This window comes from Dipodomys ordii, unplaced genomic scaffold (genome assembly GCF_000151885.1).
Source record: "Dipodomys ordii isolate 6190 unplaced genomic scaffold, Dord_2.0 Scaffold130, whole genome shotgun sequence".
NCBI lineage: Eukaryota > Metazoa > Chordata > Mammalia > Rodentia > Heteromyidae > Dipodomys > Dipodomys ordii.
Window position 1 is genome coordinate 4,682,363 of NW_012267346.1, and position 17,785 is coordinate 4,700,147.

A 17,785-nucleotide genomic window follows, 5' to 3' on the forward strand; every position below is an offset into this window, starting at 1 on the left:
GCAACAATAAGAAGTACAAGTTGTCATGTCCAAAACGAGCTTTACAACGTCGGTGCGGGGGGGGGGGGGGGGGGGGGAGGGGGGGGAGGGAGAAGGATTGGGATGGGGGGGGAGGGGGGAGGCTGGGAAGGGATGTGAAGGGTAAACCAAAGGAGGAGGCTGCAATGCTTGGTAAGAAATGTACGCATTATCCTGCCCATGTAATTGTAACCCCTCTGTACAGTATGTTCACAAATAAAATAAAATTAAAAAAAAATTCAGTCATAAGCCAGGCACCCACCGGTGGCTCACACCTGCAGTCCTAATTCCTCAGGAAGCTGAGATCTGAGGATCACGGTTCGAATCCAGCCTGGGCAGAAAGGTCCATTAGCCTCTTTATCTCCAGAAGAAGCACTGTAGCTCAAAGTGGCACGGTACTAGCCTTGAGCAAAAAAAAAAAAAAAGCTCAAGGACAGTGTCCAGGTCCTGAGTTCAAGCCCCAGGATGGGAAAAAAAATAATCCAGTGATGGCAAGGAGATGTGGCTCACAGTTGTCATCCAAGGAATGTGGGTGGTTGAGATCAGGAAGTAGAGGTTTGAAATCAGCCTCCCTTCCCCTGCCCCCAAAATTCATGAAACCTCCATGTCAATAGAAGAAGCTGGGCGTAGTGACTCATGTCTGCCATCTGGTATCGCGAGCAAGGCCATGCCAGACAGGGCAAAGGTGAGACTCTTGTTTTGTTTTTGTTTTAAGTCAAAGATAGAAGGGCTGGAGGCATGGCTCAAGTGGTAGAATACTTGCTTAGCAGCATTGAGTGAGGCCCTGAGTTTAGACAGCAGTTCTACTTAACAGATGTTAAATAGATAAGAGAGGGGTGTGTTTTCTGTGAGCACATTCATTGTGAATGTCAGTGTATAGAAGACTATATTTACAAAAGAAGAAGGAGGCCAAGCTAATGGTTCTAAAATACAGCAGGCTAAAAGAAAACTTGAGGTATAACAATGCCAGTTGTCAGCTGACAACTGTCACTGAGTAGACCATGCGCCCCTCATAGTTGCCAAGAGGTGGGTTCGCAGCCCACTGGGAGGATAGCCCTGGGGAGAGGGGTAACAAGGGCAGCAACCTTGATTATGGTTCCTCAAGAAAAATGGGTGGGAAGAGTAAGGGGGTTTAGGATTGGTTGGTATGAATAATGTTAGAGGGCTCTGGGCTAGAGGGGCTGTCTCTAGTTGCTTGGTAACTGGTTCTGGGGTTAGGGATCTGCAATGTGGTACCATACTCTAAGTGGCACTCATTCAGGCCTAAGGAGTTATTTCTACAAGCAGGTATGCTATGCCATGCGCACATGGGTGGTTTTGTGGAACCACCCTATAGTCAAGATGTCGAACTGTGGCCCATCAAGCCATGTGCCTGGCACTTGACTGTGACATGGAGTTTTCTAAGTGGAGTGAAGAACTGGCAGAGAAACCAGAGGGGGTCATAGTTAGGACTTCCACTCGTGTAGGGGGCCTGGGTTTTGTTCTAAAGAATTTGAACAGTGTTGAGAGTTAAGACAGCAATACCTTTAGAGAAAGGTCATGAAATGCCTTGCACTCACCTTCATTTTTTTTTTTTTTTGCAGGGTAGGGGTGGGGGGTAGGGGTTAGTCATAGGACTTGAACTCAGGGTCCAAGCACTGTTCCTGAGCTTTTTTGCTTAAGGCTAGTGCTCAACCACTTTGAGCTACAGCTTCACTTCTGGTTTCCTGGTGGGTTAATTGCATGTAAGAGTCTTACAGCCTAGACTTTTCTGCCCAGACTGATTTTAAACCATGATCCTCAGATCTCAACCTATTAAGTAGCTAGGATTAAAGGCTGGAACTACTGGTGCCTGGCTTCACCTTGAGATCCAAATGATTTCTATTAGTATCTCTTCTAAGAATAGGAGTTGGGAGGGAAGGAAGGTGGATGGTAGGTGTCTTTGGTGTGTGTGAATGTGGGTGGGTGCAGGCTAGGGTCACCTTGACCTTGGCCGGCTCTGCTGTCAGTAACTCTGGAGTTTTCCCCAGGGCATCTACTTGCCTGCTTCCCTACTCCCTCACCCACCCACCCTCTGGCTCAGTTGACACGTGGAACAATTGCAGAGGATTATTGAGTTTGGGGTTTTTATAGAACGTGGAATGAAATATGGAGTGCACCTTTGCAGTTTGTCTAATTTTCTTCCTGTCACCAAAGCAAAGTGTTAGGAAGAGTAAGTCATTTCGCAGTTGCCGCAGCTGCTACTGAATATAGATTGGAAAAATGATTTGCTTGAACAAAGTGGAAATCAGATAAATCCTGTGAATTTGTCTCTTAAAAAAATGTGTTGGTTTGAGAACTAGAAGGCTCCTGGCTGGTTCTCTGAGGGGATTGGGGCCAAGAGACCTTGACTTTGTTTAGAAGGCTTGTCAGATTCTGTCTACCAATTTAAGAGAGTCATTGGGATAATAAAACTGCTGGGCCTGGGGTGTGCCTACTAGGCAGAACTGGCTCCTAGGTTCCATTTCCAGGAAGGAAAGAAAAGCAAAAGAAAAAAGAATTACAGAGGACTTCAGCATCTGATAAAGCCCGGGCCTTCCAGGTGATCTCACTTAATCCTCACAAAGAACACTGTGGGGTGTGCCAGGTAGGGTAGGAGTACGTTATCTCCAGTTTATAAAAGAGAGAATGAGGGAGAGAATGAGAGATGGATCTACAATTGCACAGTTCAGGTGCCAGGCCTTTGCCCAACTTCTAAATCTGCACACAAGCCTATGCATTTTGGATGATGCATGCATTTTGGATGATGCATTTGAATATGTGTGGTTCAAGTGATTTTTTTTTTTTCAGATGAGGGTCAGGCCTTGAAGAGAAGCAGAGAAAGAGGGTTGCCACTTTTCTTGTGTAAGGTCTGCACAGAGACACCTCCCTACCTCTTGGCTAAGTTTCTGTCCAGTATCTGTTACCTAGGTAACTGGCAGACCTGGAAGCAGTCACCTTCCCCTCCAGCGATCCTGGGCCACCTCTGGTCCTCTGTCTCCCATCTGACCTTAGGAGGGTCTCAGACCCTAAGGTCATGTCCCTATCCAGTGTGGCCACACCTGGCCACACCTCTTCCTGTTCCTGGCCTAGATAAGTCCTGGCCCAGTGGGGGGGTCACCCCTTTTCCTTTTCAGCCATACCTTTCCACCATGCATGGCCAGGCAGTAGTTGGGTAAATAAACTTCTTCTCCTGCTTGAATAGAGCATGGTGTTCTCTTCATTGGACCTAATGAAACCTACCTATTTAATATACCTTACATTTTGTGCTCATTTTGTGCTAGGGGCAGGATGGGAGCGACTTAAGTTTGTTAAGTCATTTAATTTAAGACTCAAGAACACTAGAAACCCAAACAAGAAACACGTTCTCCTGGACTGCCTTTTTTGTTTTTGGTTGATTGTGGGGTTTGAACTCAGGGCCTGGGCACTGTCCCTGAGCTTCTTTGCTCAAGGCTAGCATTCTACCACTTTGAGCCACAGCTCCACTTGCCGTTTTCTGGTGGTTAATTGAAAATAACAGTCTCACAGATTTTCTTGCCACACTTGGCTATGAACTTTGAGATCCTCAGATCTCAGCCTCCTGAGTAGCTAGGATTCCAGGTGGTAGCCACCAGCATCTGGCTGAGCTTCCTTTTAATACAACGATAAAATGATCCAAGATGATTTAGGTAGCCTGGACTTCCCTTAGATTGAGTTGGTTCTCCTGCTTCTGGTGTGTCCTGCAGGCTCCCAGCAGATTGGAGCTCTGTTGTCATGGCTGTATAGTAAGTAGATCCAGGATGGAACAAGGAGGTAAACAAGTCATGGCCTGGATCTTTTGGCCAGAATGTTGCTGGTGGTAAACCTGGACTCCCTTTACAGAAGCTGCTCTGAGGCCATGGGGGGCAGTCCTCACAGGTGCACCAGGACCTGTGGTCCCTGAGAATCTCTATTAGATATCTCTGACCAGCTCTGGGTTGTCTGGCTGGCTCTCTCAATAAGGCTGCACTTCCTGTGTGACTGCTCTGTCCCGTTCTCCATGGAGGTATGGAGACTCCAGGTACCTGAGCTGTGTCATTCTCTGTGGAGGTGGAGAAGGAGCCAGGTGTTTGCCTTTTCCAAATGAAACCCAGGTGCAAGGGGTCCATAGTGTGGGCAGCTAGCACTCCATGTTTTTCAGGACTCCAGCAGCAAAGTTCTCTCTGTTTCCTGCACAACCCCTCCTGGCTTGCTCAGGGCACAGTTAAGCATGTTAGGTTCTTGTGAGGGTCAACTCAGATACCCAGCCTGCTTGGCATATGTTCATTCTGAGTGTCCACAGCCACAGGTCATTTAGGTGGGACTCAGGATCACTCTGCTTCTGCAGACAACTCTAGCTTGGATACAGAGTCCAGCTTAAGTTCCTGGCTTCTCTTCTGCCTGGGTAAGTTCCTTAGAGCATATGATAAGGGAAGTGTCTGTTATTTGTTGTCCCCACTCACCACTTCAACACTAAAATGTATGGAACTGATAAAAAGCCAGCCAGCTATTGTGGATTATCAACTTTGTGAAGGCCACACCAGAAGTTCCACAAATGTTATCTCCTTCTGATTCTCCTACAGGAACTCTGATGAGGTACAACCAAACGGCCGAATGGATCAGAGGTCAGGAGGAAACTGAAGTGAACATTCACCCCACGTAGTCCCTCACTTGCAAAGGGAGGCCGCTGAACCACATGTTTCTTTTACATTAATTCTGGTTCAAAAATTTAGTTCTATTGCTTTACTTCAAAGTATTTGCCACCTTCTTACTGGGTATAGTAGCACAATCTTATAATCCCAGCCTTCCTGAGGCAGGAGGATCTGGAGTTGGAGGCCAGCCTGAGCTATGTAGAGAGATCCTACACAGAAAACTGTAACCAGGCAAACAAATAATAAGAGAAAACAACAGAAAACTCTTCTTGATTGTGTTTCTGTTTGTTTGTTTTGGGGATTGAACCCAGGATCTCACACATGCTAAGAATTTATTCCACCAATGAATTGTACCTCTGATCCTTTATATGTTCTTTTGTTTTTTGTTCTTTTGCAACAATATCTTATTAATTATTCCAGGCTGGTTTTGAACTTGTGATCCTTCTCTAGTGTTAGGATCATAGGTATGTATGACTGGTTTTACTGGCATATGAACTTGGCCTCAAACTCTTTTTTTTTGTCTAGTTCTGGGGCTTGAACTCAGGGCCTGGGCACTGTCCCTGAGCTTCTTTTGCTCAATGTTAGCACTCTAACACTTGAGCCACAGCACCACTTCTGGCTTTTTTCTGTTTACGTGGTGCTGAAGAATTGGACCCAGGGTTTCATGAAAGCTAGGCAAGCACTCTACCACTAAGACACATTCCCAGCCCTGGCCTCAAACTCTTATATGATTTTCCCCTCATGTGAGGTTCTACCATTTCAGTCGTGCCTATAGCTCTAGATTTTTACAGCTAATTGGAGATGAAAGAGTTTCAAAGATTTGTCTGTTTGGGTTCTCTCTGAACCTAGACCCTCAGATCTTAGCCTACTAAGTAGCTAGAATTACCAAATGTTGATTTTTGTTCTTGTTGTTGTTGGTTTTGGGGCTTGAACTCAGGGCCTGGGCGCTGTCCCTGAGCAGTTCAGCTCAAGGTGAGCACTCTACCACTTGAGCCATAGCACCACTTCCAGTTTTCTGGTGGTTAATTGGAGGTAAGAGTCTCATGGATGTCCCTGCTTGGGCTGGCTTTGAACCCCGATCCTCAGATCTCAGCCTCCTGAATAGCTAGGATTACAGGTGTGAGCCACTGGCGCCCAGTTCCAAATGTTGATTTTATAGGTGTGTATGCCAGCCAGCCTGGCTCTCCTATCACTATTTTTATGGTTGGTAACAGGAAAATTCAACTCCCATGATGGTGGCTCCATCCCCGTATGTGTTTTACTATTTACCATGGTTGGGAAGACCTACATTAGCAGTTAGATATTTCTACCTGAAACAATACACATCACATTGCTTTCAGTTCCTTGGTGAAAGAAAGCAAGTCAAATCACCAGGCCTGACATAAAGGAGCTGGACCTGTGTAACTCTTGCATGCCCTGAAAGGGAGAGAAGCTTTATCACACCAGCAACTAATCCGAAGGTCCTTCCCAGTGTGGTGGCACCTACTTGTAATCCCAGCTATGTGGGATGCACAAGTAGGATGCCCATAGTTTAAGGATGTCCTGGCAAAAACTCAAGACCTTATATGAAACATAACTAAAGGCAGAAAGGTGGTAAAGTACTTACTTAGTAAGTAGGAAGTCCTGAGTTCAAACGGCAGTGCTCTAATCATTTAACCGATTGAAATCCAAAGGGCTGAGAACCTGAGGAACTTGTGTAAAGCCCAGCCTAAGGGCCTAAGATGAAGTGAAATATCCTAGTTCAGGCAGTGAGACAGGAAAAGAAAGGGCACACTTCAACTTCTCTGCCTCGGGTTTCATCTAGGCCCTCCCTAGATTGGATGAGGCCTCCCATCCTGGGGAGGGCTGCTTCCTTTCCTCGTCTACCAATTCACTTGCTAATCTTATCTAGAAACACCTTACAGCTTGCCCAGAAATAATGTTCCATCTGTGAGCCAATCAACTTGAAACTAAGGATCAACTCTCACCAGAGCAAAAGTCTGGAGCTGAATCCAGTCCCATACTTAGGAGGCTAAGATCTGAGGATTAAGGTTTAGTTGGACTTCCTGGAAGGAGTTGTCACAGTGTGCCAGCTCACCTGTGTAAGCAGTATGCCTGCCTCCGGTCCTCAGCTCCACCCAGACTTGAGCCCCTCCCTGCCCTGGAATTCCTGCCAACAGCTGGCCCCTCCCTCTCTCTGCCCATCTGAACTCCTTCCTACCTCACTTCCTAACTCCCAGACCCTGCTGCTACCTAGATAGCGTAGGCTGCCATGTGCTCTCTCTCTGGGGGAAATATGGCTCCTCTAATAAACCATGTAATCATCTTTCTCTTGTGCCTGCATGCCTCCGAGTGGTCCCCTGGCATGGATGTGGCCGATCCTTTCAACCTGTTCCTCCTGAACAGTCCAGAAAGTTCACAGGGCTGTGGGGGTAGCTTACTGCTACAGCACCTTTCTAGTATGCAGGAAGCTCTGGATTCAACCTCAGCAGTGTGTACATGCGTGTGCACACAACACACCACACTATCACATTATCTAAATCTTTATGCATGAAATGGATGCACCAATGGAAGATGTGGTAAGGATAAGTTAAAATAACCTTTAAAAGTAACTCTTAACTAGTAGGCAGTAGTTACAAATATTCACTATACTTCATTTACATTATTTCATTGAGCCACATAGAGATTCTGCATGGTTAACATTATTTTTAATTTTATTATTATTTATTATTACTCTTGGTACTGGGGGACACTTACATTGACCCCAAGGCTTCATGCTTCACATATAGCAGTCTATTACTGAACTTCTCTTCTAGCTCATCTATTCAGAGATCTGTCTGATTAATATAATGCACACATATGTAAACACACTCATGCATGAGAACTTTCTGAGGCTAGTCTCAAACTTCAGTCCACCAGATCTCAGCCTGCAAGTAGCTAGAAATTCCAAGTGCTGGAAATTGTGTACCACCATGCTTAGCTCTCCTACAATCAACCTACCTTTCTTTTCTTTTCTTTCTTTCTTTCTTTTCTTTCTTTCTTTCTTTCTTTCTTTCTTTCTTTCTTTCTTTCTTTCTTTTTCTTTCTTTCTTTCTTTCTTCCTTCCTTCCTTCCTTCCTTCTTTCCTTCTTTCCTTTCCTTTCCTTCCTTCCTTCCTTCCTTCCTTTCTTTCCCTCCCTCCCTCCTTCCCTTCCTCCCTCCCCCTTCCTTCTTCCCTCCCTTCCTCCCCCTTCCTTCTTCCCTCCCTCCTTCCCTCCCTCCCTCCTTCCTTTCTACCTTCCTTCCTTCCTTCCTTCCTTCCTTCTGTGCTGGTACTGGAGCTTGAACTCAGGGTTGGAGTGCTATCTCTTAGCTTTTTTGCTCAAGGCTGGTGCCCTGCCATTTGATCTACAGCTCCACTTTCAGCTTTTTGGTGGTTAATTGGAGATGAGACTTTCCTGCTCCAGTGGCTTCAGACCTGATCCTCAGATCTCAGCCTCCTGAGTAGCTAGGATTATAAGCACGAGCCACCCATATCCAGTGTTCCTTATGACTGTTTTATGGCTGAGAAGACTGATGTTCCAAACAGCTTTGCCTGAAGATGCATAACTCCAACCATGTGCCCTCCAAGAGGTTCTGACTAGAAGCTGCTTGCTCTTTGCAGCTCATTACAGCTGCTTCCCACTCTCCTTGTGTTGACTGCAAAGGCATCATGGGAGTGTTTGCTGCTGGCCTATGGGCATCCATGCTTGCTGAGTCAGTTTCCATTGCTGGTCACTGGTACGGTTGCTTTTTCATGTGTAGTGGCCTCTACCCACCTGCTGTGCCTTTTGCCCTCATGATGAGCTCTGAGGCTCCTCTGTCCCTTAGCAGCTCTGCTTCAGCAAGCGATTTTTCCCTGATGGCTTAGCTGGAGCAGAGCTTCTGCTGAGCCTCCCAGGGATGTGGTAAGGGCTAATTAGATAATGCCTGTAAAGCACTCGGCTGCGCTCCTCGGAGGATGGATTCTCTCCATGCATTATTAATAGTGGTGGGGCACAGTGTTCCCAAACAAAGCATAGTGGCTACTTCAAACTCTGGGGGGTGAGGCGAGGGAAGGGAGTGGAGGGCTGGAGAACAGGAAAGGGGCAAAGAGAAAGACTCATCTGGTCGGGCATGCCTCCCTTGTGGAGAGACTTGGGGGCTGGGGCAGAGGATAGGGACTGCCATGACGGGTGGAAGTGTGGGGGTGTCTCTTCATCAGCCAGTGCTTGTGTGACCAGTGTCAGCAGGGCCAAGGGCAGAGCCTCATAAACCACTCTGTGGAACCCAGGAGAGAGTTCTGTTAGCTGGATTCCAACCAGGATGTCCTTCCCTTGGGTTATTTCCAGGGAGTAGACCAGGTTAGCTAGCTAGAGCTAGCCAGCATTCCCTGGAAGCTCTTTGCTGACCAGTGAATGCTGTTTTCTAGTTCATCCTCTCATTGTGTAAAGATGTTTGGGAGCAGGGGCTCACACAAATTTCAGTAGCAGAGGGTTGGGTCATTAAAGGACTAATTTGGCAGTGTTTGGTTCTGTGTTAGGGGTTGTGACTTTTCTGTAGGAGGCTTTAACTCATAGACTTCCTCTTCTGTCTCATTCACTTCCCTGTGGCTGTTCAGGTGTGTGGGTAGGCTGGCAGGTGTCATAACTTCAACTTCTTTCCCCCCAGTGCTGGGGCTTGAACTCTAGGCCTAAGCTCTGACTATGATCTTTTGTGCTCAAGGCTAGTAGTCTACCACTTAAGCCACAGCTCCACTTGGAGCTTTTTGTGGTTCATTGGAGAGGAGAGTCTCATGGATTTTCCTGCCTGGGTTGGCTTCAAACTGTGATCCTCAGATCTCAGCCTCCTGAGTACCTAGGATTACAGGTCTGAGCCATTGATGCCCGACTCTTTATTATCTTTAGGTAGTTGTACAAAAGGGTTTTAAATCAACATGTCACCAGTTCCAACATTCTAAAGTCTGCTATGGACTGAATGTTTATATTCTGCCCCCAATTCCTGTTGAAGGCCTAGCCTCAAAATGACGGTATTTGGAGATGGAGCCGTGTGTGTGTGTGTGGGGGGGGTAATTGGACTTAGATGAGATTGTGAAGCTGAGGCTCTTTGGATCTCTGGGTCTGGGAGACTCAAGATGATTGGTCATTGAGGAGACTTAAGCAGGAGCAGTTTTATACATGTAAAACAACGCAAAAGCAGTACAAGAGAGCAGCCCTCAAGATGGAAAGTGGGCAGGCTGGCAAGGGAGTGTTCCTAAGATATTGGTGTCTTGGGGTCTGCAGATGTGGCGGGGTAGGGGTAGGGGAGAGGGTGGTCTTGGAAAACTAGGTTAATGGGTCGCTAACTTGGAGAGATTGGATAACATTTCATCCACTCCCCCCATATGTCATGTGGGGGAGTCGTTGGCCTTGGATTATCAGACTAGGATGGTCATGTTCCATGGGCTGAAGAGATTTTGGATCAGAAATACCTGGCTGGCTTGCTGGGCGCTGATGGCTCACATCTGTAATCCTAGCTACTCAGGATTGCGGTTTGATGCCAGCTTGGGTAGAAAAGTCCATGAGACTCATCTCTAATTAACTATCAAAAAGCTGCAAAGCTCAGTGGCAGTGCCCAGGCCCTAAGATCAAGCCCAAGGACCAGCAATAAATAAAGACACAGTGGGGCGCCGGTGGCTCACACCAGTAATCCTAGCTACTAAGGAGGCTGAGATCTGAGGATCGCGGTTCAAAGCCAGCCCGGGCAGGAGACTCTGTGAAACTCTTATCTCCAATAAACCACCAGAAAACCAGAGGTGGTGCTGTAGCTCAAATGGTAGAGTGCTAGCCTTGAGCTGAAGAGCTGAGGGACAGTGCTCAGGCCCAGAGTTCAAGCCCCACAACCGACAAAAAAAAATAATAATAAAAATAAAAAATAAAGACACAAATAAATGATTCTCTGTCTGTATATATCTGTATCTGGTTGATGTCTTAAGTCATTCTGTAAAAATGTAGGATGTAGTTGTGTTTTTTTTTTTTCAGTACTGGGATTTTAATTCAAGTCTTCATGCTTGCTAGGTAGACAGTTTTCCACTTGAGCCACATATACAGCATCTTTTTGCTTTAGTTATTTGATCAAGACAGGGTTTTGGCGGGGGGCATGGATGGGAGAGATCTGGTGGGGGGGGTCTGACTGTGATCCTTCCATTGTGAGACTAGTGGTGTGTGAAGCCATGCCCACCTTTATTGGTTGAGAAAAGTGTTCCCTAACTTTTTGACTGGGCTGGCCTTGAACAGTGATCCTCCAGATTCTTGCCTTGCTGGGATGATGGGTGTGAGCCACCAATGTCTGGTAAGATGTGATCCTCTGTGTGTGTGTGTGTGTGTGTGTGTGTGTATGTGTGTGTGCTAGTTCTAGGGCCTGGACCCAGGGCCTGAGCACTGACCTTGAGCTTTTTTGGCTTAAGGCTAGCATTCTACCACTTCTGCTACAGCTACACTTTTGGCTTTTGGTGGTTTATTGCACATAAGAGTCTCACAGAGTGAGCTGGGAAGGTGGCTCAGTGGTAGAGCGCTTGCCTTGCATGCTTGAGGCCCTGGGTTCGATCCCTCAGCACCACATAAGCAAAAAAGAAAAAAGCCAGAAGTGGCGCTGTGGCTCAAGTAGTAGAGCGCTAGCCTTGAGCTGAAGAGCTGAGGGACAGCGCCCAGGCCCAGAGTTCAGGCCCCACGACCGAACCCCCCCCCAAAAAAAAAAAAAGCAGTCTCACAGATTTTCCTCCCCAGGCTGGCTTTGAACTTGAGATCCTCAGATCTCAGCTTCCTGAATAGCTAGGATTACAGGAATCAGACACCAGTGCCTGGCTCTGGTGTGATTCTTTTAAGTCAATGTCCAAGCCTTTGTTGTCAGGCATCAGGTTTCCTGTTACCCTTTGGCCCCTCTGTGAGTGTGAATATCCTTTTAAGAAGACAGCAGAGCGCTCACACTCGCTGTTATGCAAGGATACAGTGAGAAGGTGACATTCTGTAAGCCAGAGAACTCTCAGCCCCTACCACCACCTTCCCAGCTTCCAGAACGGTGCAAAATCAATTTCCATATTTAAGTCACTTACTCTGTCACAAATTGAATATTCCCAATCCAGAAATTCAGAATCTGATGGGTTTGACATGACACTGCAAGTGGAAAATTACATGCCATGGCATGTTCACTTTTTTCCCCTGTAGGTTTCTTTAAAATATTGTATCATCTGGGTGCTGGTGGCTCATGCTTGCAATCCTAGCTACTCAGGGGCTGAGATCCAGAGGATAGCGGTTCAAAGCCAGCCCAGGCAAAAAATAGTTTGCTAGACTCCATCCCCAACTAACCAGCAAAAAGCTGGGCTTGAGCCTGGCTCAAGTACTCCAGCTCCAGCTGTGAACAAGCAAGCTGAGTGAAGCCCTGGCTCTGAGTTCAAATCCTAGTACTGGTGTTAGAGGGCAGGGAAGACAAGTTCAGAGGGAAGACAGTGGCAGGCGAGAGACAATGACTTGCAACAACAAAGCCAGAGGTTAGAAAGATACATTCACGAGCCTGGGGTCACCAAAGATGTTCTACAATACTAGAAGTTAAAAGAAAAACACAGAGGATGGGCGAAGCTCAGTGATAGAGCACTTCCCCAGCATACCTAAGCCCCTGGGTTTCATTCCAGCCCTAGAAACAAACAAATACCACCCCCTTCTCCCCACACACCAAAAAATAAAAGATAAACACAGAGCAGATTCTTTCTTAGAGACTTCAGGAAGAACAGATCCTTGCCAATGCCTTGATTTCTGATTTCTACTCTTCAGAATTGCAAAAGAATAAGTTTCTGTTCCTTCTAAACACCTGTTTTTAGTGCTTTGTTACTGCAGCCCTAGGAAGCTAATACTGTAAGGTCTAAGTGTTTCCAGCTTTCTTTATTCCTCTATTTGGGGAAATCTGTGCACTTGAACCCCTAGATTCTCCCATTGAGGACAGGCCTTCCGCTGCCAAGTTCTCACACAAAGATGTCTTAAGGTACAAAGGAGCTTAGAGACCTAGAGGCTTGGAGGGCAGCGGAAAAGAAAAGTGGTCTTCCTATTTAGGGAAAAGACAAGTGTTACTAAATACACACACACACACACACACACACACACACACACACACACACACGTCCTTATTTCTACTCAATCATCAGGCATCAGGTGACTTTTTTTTAAAGTTAGGACATCCAAACTCATCATAGGTCAGTCCTATAAATCACCATTGGGAAATGTGCAAGTTGAGGATGTGCAGGGTTAGTCAAAATCCCCACACATTAGATCATCCTGCAGACTCTGGCACGGAGACAGACATCTTTGCTGTCACTCATCCAATGGCTGTAGGGGGTAGCCATGAGAGAATCACCAGGGTCCCTCCCCTCAGCCCCTTCAATAATTCCAGATCACAAGGGCCTCAGATAGGTAACTCTTAGGCCCATAAACCTTAGCTTCTGTTGGTCATGTGTATGAACAAGCCCAATAAAATATATCATGTTACCAAAGCCAGTTGTACCCTGTTATTTAAACTAGTAATTAAGAGTCTTAAAGCTGGCTTTTCTGCAGCCACCTTAACCACCAGCGTCCCCTTCCTGGTTCTGGGTGGAGGAGAAATACCGCAGGGGAAATTGGCCACAGACAACTGGCAAGATCTTGGGTTAGATCATCTTTCAGAATAAGCAGAAACCTCCAGTGACCTCACGACCAGAGGCAACCTCTAGAAGGCCTATTCAAAAATAGCACCCTGAGGCCTGGCCTTCGCAGAACATCCTCCCCACTGGCCTCCTTCCCCAGCTGGGAGGGGCAGGTGCCACTAACCTAGAAATAGAGGATCTTTATTTGTGAAGCTGCCCAGTCCACTCAAACCAACTGAAGCCTTTTCTGCCTCCCGATGTTAAGAGCTAGTGTAATGAAGGCTGAAAAGAGAGAAAGAAACTTGTATGGAGACAACCAAATGCACAATGGTCCTGAAGGTGTGACTTCTGGTTACTAACAATGGTCCCCAGGAGGCTGGAGTGTAACTTAGTGATAGAGTACTCTCCTAGCGTGGTTAGGCCCTGGGTTTGATCCTCAGCATTGCCCCAAAACAAAACAAAAACCTAGCTGTGAGTTATTGTGAATATTTTATTTAGATGTAGGAGGATGAGGGGAAGGGAAAGGGGAAAAAGAAAGATGGGGGGCATACTTTTGAAATATAATGTACCTTTGTTTGAAGATGGCATAAGACTCCTCAGTGAAAACTGTTGATCAAAAGGGAGTTAGGGAGGCAAAGGAAGAGAAAGCTATTAGAGACAGTTATTCTGAGCAAAACACAATATATCAAATATCATAGCAGAACCCTTTGGTACAATTAATACACACTTAAAAAGAAAAAGAATGTCAGGAAGGTGAAGCAGGGTTAGATGAGTGAGGGAAAAGAGGCAAAAACATCATGAGAAGTGAGGATGAGTCTGGTTAGTGTTGTAAAGATAGAACAGTAAACCCTGGTGAAATTATTTTAAGAAAGAGAAAGTGGATGGAGGAATGTGGAAATGTCACAAAAAAAACCCTCCTTGGGAATGTGGCCAAAAGGGAACCCTACTGCATTGTTGGTGGGAGTGTAAACATGTTCAACCACTTTGGAAAGCAGTATGGAGGTTCCTCAAAAGACTCCACATAGAGCTCCCCTATGACCCAGCAATCCCACTTTTAGACATTTACCCAAATGATCACAAACAAGGCCCTACTAAAGCTACCAGCACTCCTATGTTTATTGCAGCATTATTTACCATAGCTAAGATATGGAACCAATCCAGATGCCCCTCAGTAGATGAATGGATCAAGACAATGTGGTATATATACACAATGGAATTCTATGCCTCCATCAGAAAGAATGACATTGCTCCATTTGTTAGGAAATGGAAATACTTGGAAAAAATTATATTAAGTGAAGTAAGCCAGGCCCAAAGAAACATTGATCCCATGGTTCTCTCTCTCTTTTTTTTTTTTTTTTTGGTCAGGTCGGGGGACCTGAACTCTGGGCCTGGGCGCTGTCCCTCAGCTCTTCAGCTCAAAGCTAGTGGTCTACCGCTTGAGCCACAGCGCCACTTCTGGCTTTTTTCTTTTTTGCTTATGTGGTGCTGAGGAATCGAACCCAGGGCCTCATGCATGTAAGGCAAGCACTCTACCACTGAGCCACCTTCCCAGCCCTGGTGTCCTGAATCTTATATATACATTTTTCTAATTCGGGGAGGGGAAGGGAAACAACAAAATGCCGAAATAAGGATACAGGTTGACCCATTGCAACAATGAGATGTACAAAACACTATGTTGAAAACGAACTTTACAGCTTTGTTGGGGAAAGGGAGGAAAGGGATGGTAAGGGAAAAACAAAGGAGTGGGTAACAATGCTCAATAGGAAATGGACTCATTCATTACCTTACTTATGTGACTGTAACCTCTCTGTACAGTATCTTTACAATAAAAATATATATTTAAAAAAGAAAGGCCTCAGCCGGGCACTGGTGGCTCACACCTGTAGTCCTAGGTACTCAGGAGGCTGAGAACTGAGGATCGCAGTTCAAAGCCAGCCTGGGCAGCAAAGTCCATGAGACTCTTATCTCCAATAAACCACTAAAGAAAACTGGAAGTGGCGCGGTGGCTCAATTGGTAGAGCGCTCACCTTGAGCTGAAGAGCGCAGGGACAGCGCCCAAGCCCAGAGTTCAAGCCCCACGACTGACTCCCCTTGCCCCCCCAAAAAAGAAAGGCCTCCTCTCATTTTACAACTAAATGTATGCTAATAAAAGAAAAAGATTTCATTTACAAAAGGCAGCCTGATAGGTTTTTGCTGCCGTGGGAATTTAAAGTGTTGAGTGAACACAGAATTAGGGATAGGTGTTGGAGAATTTAAAAGTGTGTTAACTTGTTAAATTCATAGTAAGTGGTCACTATGGGTAAGGCTCTGTGGGGCTTGAATGAAGATTGGCTTTTCCTAAAGGTAAGGGGGAAAAATAGATGCTTAGGATTGTTTGTTATTTTTCTGTTGTTATAAAGGACAGAATTGTCTAGGATTGTTTTGTTATTTTTCTGTTGCTTTATAACGAACAGAATTGATTTCTAGCATATGCATAGCTAAATCTAGGGCAACTCCTCAGCACTGTCAGGGAGGTTTCTTTGGCTTATGGTTCTTTTTTTGTTTTGCTTTGTCAGTCATGGGGCTTGAACTCAGGGCCTGGGCACTGCTCCTAAGCCTTTTCCACTTAAGACTAGCGCTCTACCACTTTGAGCCACAGTGCTACTTCTGAGTTTCTGGTGGTTAATTGGAGATAAGCTACTGGTGCCCAGCTTTGCTTATGTTTCTTATTCTGGAAAGAACCTGGAACTAGCTTCTGTCAAGGTCTTCTTACAGCATCATAACATGACAGAGGGCATGGCGTGATGAGAGGCAGCAACCATGCTAAACAGTTCTCTCTTCCTTTTATAGAACCATTAATGCCATCGTGGGGACCCCCCTGCCATGACCTCATCGCACCCTAGTGACCTTCCCGAGTCCCCACCTCCAAACACCATTAATATATGTGTTAGGCAGTGGGAGGCGGCACAAAACTAAGACCTAGAAAGACTAGTTTAACTAGTATATGTCTAGGACAAGCAGAAAAGGTCAAAAGCTATGTACATGTGACTATATAAGATGATGTTAAGTGAAATGAACCCCAAGATAGAGACACAAGGGGTTTTATCTTTCTCACTGTTGCTTTTAATGTATATATAATGTACCATGTAATTTTTTTGTTTCTTTTGTATGTTCCTCCCCCATGGTATAACCCCTGTTTTCACTGTATTTGATTCTGGTGCTCTGAATCTTGTATGTACATTTTTCTAATTTGGGGAGGGGAAGAGAAATAACAAAAGGCTGAAATAAGGATACAGGTTCACCCATTGTAACAATGAAATGTATAAGGCACTATGTTGAAAATGAACTTTACAACTGCGAGAGGTGGGGTGGGGTGGGGGGGGGTTGGGAGGGAGGTGGAGAGGGAAGGGATGGTAGGGGAAAAACAAAGGAGGAGGTAACAATGCTTGATAGGAAATGTACTCATTACCTTACTCATGTAACTGTAACCCCTCTGTACAGTATCTTTACAATAAAAATAGACAGAAAAAAAGAAAAAGAAAAACTAGTTTAAAGGTAGGACCAGGAAGGCATGAATGTTAGGCTCCATCCAAGGGAACCACACCGAGACAGGTAGGCACAGGAGAAAGATGATTATAAGGTTTATTAGAGGGCCCATATCTCCCCTGGGAGAGGGAGCTCACAGCATCTGCCCCATCCACGTGCATAGCTCTGGGGCGTGCCGCAAGGTGGGTCTGGGTGGAGAGAGGGAGGGGCCAGCTACTGGTGGCAACTCTCTGGCCGGGAGGAACTCAGGTCTGGGTGGAGCTGAGGACTAGAGGTAGGGATAATGCTATCAATGACCACTGGGAATGAGAAGGATGGAATGGAAACTTCTAGAATTCATAAGTTTGAGCTGATTGAAAGGCTAGGCCAGATTCAAAGGATTTATATGATTTATTTTATTTTTTGTCTGTCCTAGGGCTTGAACACAGGGCCTGGACACTGTTCCTGAGGATTTCTGTTCGAGGCTAACACTCTACCAATCATGGCTCCACTTCTGGCTTAAAAAAAAAAAAAGATGTAGTGTAGTGGAGATGAGTCTCATGGACTTTCCTGCTGGGGTGGGTGGGCTTTGAACCTTGATCCTTGGATCTCAGTCTTCTGAGTAGCTAGGATTACAGATGTGAGCCACTGGGCCCTGGCTTGTTTTCTTTTCTTTTCTTTTTTTCTTTTGTCAGTCATGGGGCTTGAACTCTGGGCCTGAGCACTGTCCCTCAGCTCTTCAACTCAAGGCTAGCCCTCTACCACTTGAGCCACAGGGCCACTTCTGGTTTTCTGGTGGTTTATTGGAAATAAGAGTCTCACAAACTTTCCTGCCCAGGCTGGCTTTGAACCATGATCCTCAGATTTCAGCTTCCTGAGCAGCTAGGATTACAGGCATGAGCCACAGGCACCCAGCTTGTTTCAAAATTTTAAGTGACATAAAATATATGTGGTAGAGGGCTAGCCTTGCGCTGAAGAGCTGAAGGTCAGCGCT